This window comes from Xiphophorus hellerii, chromosome 7 (assembly GCF_003331165.1).
Source record: "Xiphophorus hellerii strain 12219 chromosome 7, Xiphophorus_hellerii-4.1, whole genome shotgun sequence".
Taxonomy (NCBI): domain Eukaryota; kingdom Metazoa; phylum Chordata; class Actinopteri; order Cyprinodontiformes; family Poeciliidae; genus Xiphophorus; species Xiphophorus hellerii.
In genome coordinates this window covers 32,031,064-32,040,522 of record NC_045678.1, presented here as the reverse complement: position 1 = coordinate 32,040,522, position 9,459 = coordinate 32,031,064, and positions in this window count along the sequence as shown.

Here is a 9,459-nt window from a genome sequence, read left to right as displayed (position 1 = left end):
AGACCAGCCAAGGTGTTGAGGGGATCCGATTTGGTGGCCTTGGATCTCATCTCTGCTTTTTGCAGATGATGTGGTCCTGTTGGCTCCATCAGGCCATGATCTGCAGCTCTCGCTGGAGCGGTTCGCAGCCGAGTGTGAAGCAGCTGAGATGAGGATCGGTCCAAATCCGAGGCCATGGCTTGAGCCGGAAAAGGGTACAGTGCCTTCTCCGGGTCAGGGGGAGGTGTCCTGCCCCAAGTGGAGGAGTTTAAGTATCTCGGGATCTTGTTCACGAATGAGGGAAGAAGGGAGCGGGAGATCGACAGGCGGATTGGCGCAGCGTCTGCCGTGAAGCGGGCGCTGTACCGGTCCGTCGTGGTGAAGAGAGAGCTGAGCCAAAAAGCGAAGCTCTCGATTTACCGGTCGATCTACGTTCCCACCCTCATCTATGGTCATGAGCTTTGGGTCATGACCGAAAGAACAAGATCGCGGATACAAGCGGCAGAAATGGGTTTTCTCCATAAGGTGTCTGGGCTCTCCCTTAGAGAGAGAAGCTCAGTCATCCAGGAGTAGAGCCGCTGCTCCTTCACATCGAGAGGAGCCAGTTGAGGAGCATCTGGTCAGGATGCCTCCTGGACGGGTGAGGAGTTCAGGTCCCACCGGGAGGAGGGGAAAACCCAGGACACGCTGGAGGGACGATGTTCCTCTACTGGCCTGGGAACGCCTTGGGATTCCCCTGGAGGAGCTGGAACAAGAGGCTGGGGAGGGAAGTCTGGGCCTCCCTTCTGAAGCTGCTGACCCCACGACCCGACCTCGGATAAGAGGCAGAAAATGGATGGATGGATGGATGGATCTTACTAAACATTTAATTAGCTAAATATTTAGTTGGCCAATTTAATATTTTGTGTTGAAACTGATAATAAATGAATAATTTGGTGAAAATATGACTAAAAAATGAACTCCCATCTTGTTTTATGAGATACTAAATAAACCAAATATAAGCTGTTCATTTTTAACAGTGTAACTTTAAGCTTTCATCCTGGCGGTACCGGAACCGCCGAGCCGTCGCTCGTGTAACAACTTTAGAAAATGTGCTTTTATTTTTTATTATTATAATGTTTGAAATTTCACCAAATCCTGATTAACATTGAAGAATCCTAGTTTTTTGTTATATTTTAAGAATTTTATTATTTTACTTATTTTGATAAGACAAAAGAACTCATAATAGATTACAGGAGGAATAAAACGGACATTACACCACTAACCATTGGGGGAAAATGTGTGGAGAGGGTAGCTGATTTCCGTTTCCTGGGGGTCCACATTGAGCAGGGCCTCACATGGAACATGAACACCTTGGAGCTGATAAAAAAGGCCCAGCAAAGACTGAACTTCCTGAGGGTTCTCAGGAGGAACAGCATCAAGGAGAAGCTGCTGGTGTCCTTCTACAAGTGCTCCATAGAGAGCATACTGACCTACTGTATCTGCGTCTGGTATAACAGCAGCACTGCGGCTCAAAGGAAAACTCTCCAAAGGGTTGTGAATACAGCCCAAAAAATCATTGGCTGCCCTCTCCCCTCACAGCGACCGCTGTCTAAGAAAAGCACAACACATCACAAAGGACACTTCTCACCCCGGACCTTCTCTGTTCACACTGCTGCCTTCAGGCAGAAGATACAGAGCAACCAGAACCAGAACCAACCGTCTCAGAGACAGTTTCTACCCGACAGCAATAACAAAACTAAATGCAATCAAAAACAACCATTAATCATCATGAATGTGTGACCCGGCAGGGGGGTTCTTTTTAAAACAAGATGCACCAGAACACAGAATAGTTCACAATATTTTATTTAAACAATTTCATTTAAAACATTTCTTTTTAAAAGCATGGCTTCGGGCCCACTACTCTGTCCCTGGAAATGAAAAGGGATCATGTGAAATAAAAGTGACAACTTGAATTATTCCAAAAAAATAAATGAACAAACAAACATGTAATGCCAAAGAAAACAAATTAGTAAATCAAAACAAAAGAAAGCAAACTCATTAGTAAATTCAATAATAAGCAAACAAACCGTAAAAGGAAAAAACACAAACACTTTAAACGGTGGAACAAATCGTCGTTGTCCAATTTCAGTGCCCTTCAAATGGGTCAGAGGAGTCCTGCCCCGCTCGCTCAGCCTGTCCAATCAGCAACAGGTTGCCTTCAGAGCGGCCCAAACAAACACCAAGACAAGACAGCAGAGCGTCCAAGCGCTGCAACTCCAAACAATCCTAAACCAAAAAAATGCATTAGAAAACCCGTGGATTCAGGTAAAGTAAATTAAAATCTAAACAGGTAGCTTACCCAGCAGTAGTAGCACAGCCGACCCAGGGAGAGAGCGGATCAGCAAGCGAGGGCTAGATGGAAGCCGCACGCAGCAACAACCTCCAGCTGTAGCCGCTAACGCCAGCCGAGCAACGCTGCAGAAACGCACGGCAGGTATAGCACCAAAACCCAACCACAATCCCAGCCAGATGGTACAAAATAGCACTTACAATTCAGATGAGCGGATCAAGCACACCAGCCACTTGGGCAGCCGTCATGTAGTAGGGGAAACAAAGACACACACCTCGCAGCGGCCTGCTCAGCTATAAAGCTATTTGCCCCGCCCACCAATCAACTGCACGCTACTTGATACACCTGGTGCACATAGTTGGGAGGGTGGAACACCATCCCACCACAAATGATGTATGTGAGAATGTGGCTGTTCTGATTTATTAGTTGTTTTTTTTGTTGTTTTTTTTACCAGTTATTTGTTAATTCTTACATTGTGTGTGAATTGTGAGACAGTTATTTTTTGTTTTTAAGCATATTCACTGACTGATGGCACCTTTTAAATTTCGTTGTTCTTGTGACAATGACAATAAAGATTTATCTATCTATCTATCTATCTATCTATCTATCTATCTATCTATCTATCTATCTATCTATCTATCTATCTATCTATCTATCTATCTATCTATCAGCACTAGTACCTGTACTGTCACTTTAAGAGAGTGTCTTATGACGTCAGCACTGTTCCACCTTCAGGTGGCGCTAGGCTGCCTGAGAAGAGGTAGGAAATGTTCTTTGCTTTTGGTTACGCTCACATTTTATGAAATATATAAAATAATTGTAAGTACATGCAGCTGTGAATGTTTAGTTTTAATACATACAGAGAAATTTTCTTTTTGACAAGTTAAGAACATTTTTCTTAAATGTTAGAGCAGATATTGTTGTTAGTGATTTTTATTTCTATTTGTGCAGGCCTCTGGCAGCAACCTGCATGAAAGAGCAACCAGCAACTCCTGTGGTCCGACTCCCTTCTTCAACTGAACACAACGCAGAACAGGGCAAGGTTAACCGACTGTATCAGACTAGGTTATCAGGTTAACCGACTGTATCAGACTAGGTTATCAGGTTAACCGACTGTATCAGACTAGGTTATCAGGTTAACCGACTGTATCAGACTAGGTTATCAGTACAGAACACTAATAATATACACCAGTTACACTCAGATCTTCAACTCTGAACGGGTCAAACTTCAGTGGACATGAAATGTTTCAGAAAATGATGTGAAACATATGAAGGTTTGATGCAGCAGAAAAACTTCAGCTTGTTCTGCAGCCAACATGGCCGCCTGGTCTGCAGCTTCAGCCAATCAAACTCTGAGTTTTCATGGCCGAAGCACAAAGACAAAGAGTTCAAACCTCTGGAGGATCAGAGCCAGAAACCTGCAGCACAACCCAAAACCACAGAGGAGCTGCAGCTAACCGCCTAGCCAGCTAACCGCCTAACCAGCTAACCAGCTAACCGCCTAACCAGCTAGCCAGCCAGCTGGTTTCCAGTAGCGGCGTCGCTGCGGCTGCTCCCAGCTTCAGTTTGTTTGAATAACAGAAACATAAATTTGATGTTTCACATTCTGGAAGCTGAAGCAGGAAAAAATGAGCTGCAGCAAATTTACAATCAGAGCCGAACAGAAGCTTCCAGAAGGACAAAATGGAGGAAACTGGCACATTTCAGATCCAACATGTGCAGAAGAACCACAGACTCACATTTTCCACTGAAGCGTCTTAAAGCTAACAGGCACCAACTGATTTATTGAGCTGCAGCCGATTCAGACTCAGAAATACTTTATTAAGATTAGAAAAGAATTTAATCAGATTAGAAAATAATTTAATCAGACTAGGAAATAATTTAATCAGATTAGGAAATAATTTAATCAGATTAGGAAATAATTTAATCAGACTAGGAAATAATTTAATCAGATTAGGAAATAATTTAATCAGATTAGAAAATAATTTAATCAGATTAGGAAATAATTTAATCAGATTAGGAAATAATTTAATCAGATTAGAAAATAATTTAATCAGATTAGGAAATAATTTAATCAGATTAGGAAATAATTTAATCAGATTAGAAAATAATTTAATCAGACTAGGAAATAATTTAATCAGATTAGGAAATAATTTAATCAGATTAGAAAATAATTTAATCAGATTAGGAAATAATTTAATCAGATTAGAAAATAATTTAATCAGATTAGGAAATAATTTAATCAGATTAGGAAATAATTTAATCAGATTAGAAAATAATTTAATCAGACTAGGAAATAATTTTTTGATCCCTAAGGGAAATTTGACCTGCAGCCCGTCAGGTTTGGTTCCTCATCTGGTCAAATCTGCTGCAGTTCTGGACGGGTTCTGACTGGTAAACCAGCCGCCATGAAGTTTCATTTTCACGTTTTTTTCTGCCTGAACTGAATCTTTTTCTCCTCTGGTTTCCTTCCTGCTGATGCCTTACGGCTGCAGAGGAGCCGGACCGAGCCTCTGGCCTGGGGGCCTCTGGTTGCAAACAGAGACCGCCAGGAGCAACCAAAGGCCCCCAGGAGCAACCAGAGGCCCCCAGGAGCAACCAGAGGCCCCCAGGAGCAACCAGAGGCTCCCAGGAGCAACCAGAAGCCCCCAGGAGTCCTTAGAAAGCTACAACCAAGCAGCCTGAAAGTGACATGATGCTGCAGGTAGAAACGTTTCAGTGTTTCAAGATGATCTGATCTAATCAACTTTTCAGATATGTTTCATTTTTTCAGGTTTGTTGAAATCAAAACCAGAAGAAATCTTAAAGTGAAACTTTCCACTGCTCTGTGGTCCAGACTGAGGAGGTCAAACGATTTTATACCAGTCATTAAAGAGTCAAATAGGAAATGCATTTCTATTTAGGTTCTACGCTAAAGAAGGCACCAGGTTCACTTTCTATGTTCATAGATCTATATTTCAGTTTGATTATCTATTTACAGAAAATTGAGTGAATAATTCCCAGTCAAACATTCTGACTGAAGACCAGCTCAACCTGCTGTCCAACTAAATATTCAGCTGTTCTTGTTCTGGATCCCCACTAGAGCGCGTAGTTGGACTGATAATATTGGGTCAGGCAACAGCTAGGACAGCTAGTTGTATATTGGGGTCCTTAACCTGCGCTATTTCGTGCAGTGTCATTTCTGTATTGCAGCCCAGCAGGCAAGGAAGTTTGTATGTGTGACTGAAAACGTGAGTTTCTGTTGTTTCATATGATGTTGATATGATATGTCATGTTATGATGTAATTCCTGCAGCAGTGTTTGTTGTGAGTGTTTTGTAAGTTTGCAGTGTAATTCATCAGTGTTACTGATAAGAGCTAATTTAGCGAGTTGGATGTTACATATCCTGTCCACCTGTTGTTCTACACCCAATAGAATGTCTCTTTATTTATATCTTTATTTTATTTGATTTTTTTTCCATCACCTCCACAAAAGTGGTATCAAAACGTGCGGCTCGATGCCGAGAAGGGAGATATTACTTTTAGTGGGATTTGGAGTTACCATGGCGACGAAAAAAGCGAAACACGACGCCACAAAATACAATGTAAATCAATGGACCTTACCAAGCTCCGCCCACAACCGACCCACCTGACCGCAAGTCTCACAAACAAAGCCTGGTTGTTTCTAGGTAACATGACTGATTAGTGCGTCATTTCTAGCGGATTTTCACAATATATCAGCTACTACATGGACAGAGGAACTAACAAGTTCATGTCATCAACTGGGAGCAGGTTACTGGTTTCTCAGTCACAAGCTGGTTGCAAACCTGAGGCCAGCAGGTGTCAGTCAGTTATGGTAGATCTGAACTTTGACCTCAATATGAGAAGCTACAGACTGATAGGAGGAACCAAAGAGCTCTGTAAAGGTAAAGGCAAATCTTCTGAAGTTGGGATATAATTAATTTAATTTCACATAATTACCGCGGTAGAAGCCATTTGTTTGTTAAAACTTTATGAAATATATTTGTTCTGTTTGATGTTTGTTGTGAATGACGTAAACTCACAAACAACGAGGTAATTAGTCCAACGTTTAGAAACTACAGCGGCTGTAATGAGCCACAGCAAAGGGAAACAAAGGTAAAATAACCTGAACAGGTGATCAACTCAAAACCACTCCTACCTTTTTACTCTCTCTCTCTCTCTCTTTGTAGTTTAAGCACACCTGTTACCGTGGCAACTGCCTGCGGAGGAGAGGACGAGTGAATTTCAACGCTCTCAATGTTTTCCTCTGGGATTTCAACTCCTGGTTTTTCCTAACAGGCCTGAAACGTTTCCCTCTCCTGGAGGTCGTGAGTAACAAACTGACTGGGTTACATTTGTTTAGGACTGTATGTTGATATAATTGGACATTTCTTGTTGTGTCCTGGTTCGGGGAAAAAGGTGGCCATTAATATTTTATTTGTTCTGCCTTATGTAAAGAGGTTTATGTTCTTTAAATCTTATTGAAGGGTCTTTTAACTCTAAAGTTACAGTGGTGACTAAATAATAGGTTTTCTGTCACTTTAGTTTAATAAAGTTAAGCTGAATCATTTTACCTAAAATTCTAATGTTTCCCTGGGTCATATTTGTCATAAACTGGGTCATTGGTGCCGCTCACCGATTGGGGAACCGGACTGATATCAAGCCCAAGCACCCTCCATTTTAGTTTTCTCACATAGAATGGAAAAAGGTGCTACATAAATAATGGTACTTTTACAAGGTTCTTTGACTCCGAACCAAAGCTAAAATGTTTTTAAATTATAACAACTTTGAGATGTTTTTATGGCTTTGCAGCTGAATCTGCAAATAATTTGGCATGAAGCGATGTGTGCTGAGTGTCTTCTAGCTTCGCAGAACGATCAGCGGCTTCCTCTTAAACTTTTAGCGCTTATTTTTAGGCCTCTTCATGTTCTGGCCTCGCCGTGTTTATGGTGTTTTAACCGTTTGTGTAAATCAGCGCCTGCTGGAGGAACCGGGTCTAAAAATATCACCAGTCGATCTTCTCTCTGAAACTCCCCTCTGACCTCTGACCTGGGCCTCTTCAGATCAGGACATGTTCAACATGTTCTGACATTTTTTATTCTTTTCACTTTTTTCTATCATCTGTTGTGTTTTATCTTATTTCATCTACTTGGGCTAACCAGGCTACACAAATACATTTATTATTATATTGGCAAGCAAGCTAAATTGCTAGCTGCATTTTAGCTAGCAAGTATTTAAATGTGCTAGCTAACCATTCAGTTTGGAGCTAAACGTTCAGTTTGGAGCTAAACGTTCAGTTTGCAGCTAAACGTTCAGTTTGCAGCTAAACGTTCAGTTTGCAGCTAAACGTTCAGTTTGGAGCTAAACGTTCAGTTTGGAGCTAAACGTTCAGTTTGCAGCTAAACGTTCAGTTTGGAGCGAAACGTTCAGTTTGCAGCTAAACGTTCAGTTTGGAGCTAAACGTTCAGTTTGGAGCGAAACGTTCAGTTTGGAGCGAAACGTTCAGTTTGGAGCTAAACGTTCAGTTTGCAGCTAAACGTTCAGTTTGGAGCTAAACGTTCAGTTTGGAGCTAAACGTTCAGTTTGGAGCTAAACGTTCAGTTTGCAGCTAAACGTTCAGTTTGGAGCTAAACGTTCAGTTTGGAGCTAAACGTTCAGTTTGCAGCTAAACGTTCAGTTTGCAGCTAAACGTTCAGTTTGGAGCTAAACGTTCAGTTTGCAGCTAAACGTTCAGTTTGCAGCTAAACGTTCAGTTTGCAGCTAAACGTTCAGTTTGCAGCTAAACGTTCAGTTTGCAGCTAAACGTTCAGTTTGGAGCTAAATGTTCAGTTTGGAGCTAAACGTTCAGTTTGCAGCTAAACGTTCAGTTTGCAGCTAAACGTTCAGTTTGCAGCTAAACGTTCAGTTTGCAGCTAAACGTTCAGTTTGCAGCTAAACGTTCAGTTTGCAGCTAAACGTTCAGTTTGCAGCTAAACGTTCAGTTTGCAGCTAAACGTTCAGTTTGGAGCTAAACGTTCAGTTTGCAGCTAAACGTTCAGTTTGCAGCTAAACGTTCAGTTTGCAGCTAAACGTTCAGTTTGCAGCTAAACGTTCAGTTTGCAGCTAAACGTTCAGTTTGGAGCTAAACGTTCAGTTTGCAGCTAAACGTTCAGTTTGCAGCTAAACGTTCAGTTTGCAGCTAAACGTTCAGTTTGCAGCTAAACGTTCAGTTTGCAGCTAAACGTTCAGTTTGCAGCTAAACGTTCAGTTTGGAGCTAAACGTTCAGTTTGCAGCTAAACGTTCAGTTTGCAGCTAAACGTTCAGTTTGCAGCTAAACGTTCAGTTTGCAGCTAAACGTTCAGTTTGGAGCTAAACGTTCAGTTTGCAGCTAAACGTTCAGTTTGCAGCTAAACGTTCAGTTTGCAGCTAAACGTTCAGTTTGGAGCTAAACGTTCAGTTTGCAGCTAAACGTTCAGTTTGGAGCTAAACGTTCAGTTTGCAGCTAAACGTTCAGTTTGCAGCTAAACGTTCAGTTTGCAGCTAAACGTTCAGTTTGCAGCTAAACGTTTAGCCTTGAATGATGAAACCTGAATGCTGAGATTCTGCAGAGCGAGAAATAATTCCAGCTGTTTGCTGGTTGCTGGGAGCTAATCAGCAGGTGAACTGGTTCCAGGTGGAGACTCTGGTTTGAAAAGCAGAAGCTGAAACATTCCCAGCAGGATGCGGACCGATCCTCGGTCAGTGATGATAAAAACAGACGGATGACATTCCTTCCCTCTGACTCAGAGCCACCAGGAAACGATCTGCACTTTAAAAAGTTTTATCAGCTGATTTATTTGGTGTCGTATCCCAGAGGATTGAAAGTTGGTCTCACGTTGTTTATTGCTCTGAAGATGCTTTTAGTGTTTGAGCTCAGCAGCATCAGAACAATTTAATGTCTTCCAGCTGCAGCTTCATAACAGACACATTTACCAGATCAGCAATCAGAGCAATTAATTCACCAGAAACAGAAACGCCAGGAAAAACCCAGAGAGACGCTTCCGCTCTGAGCTGCTGCATCTGCAGAACCAGCAGCAGAACCATTTTTATAAGGTTGAATGTAAAATAAACAACATTCCAGAGTTCAGCTCTGCAGACAGACCATAATAGAGATGTTTCCTTGGAGACAG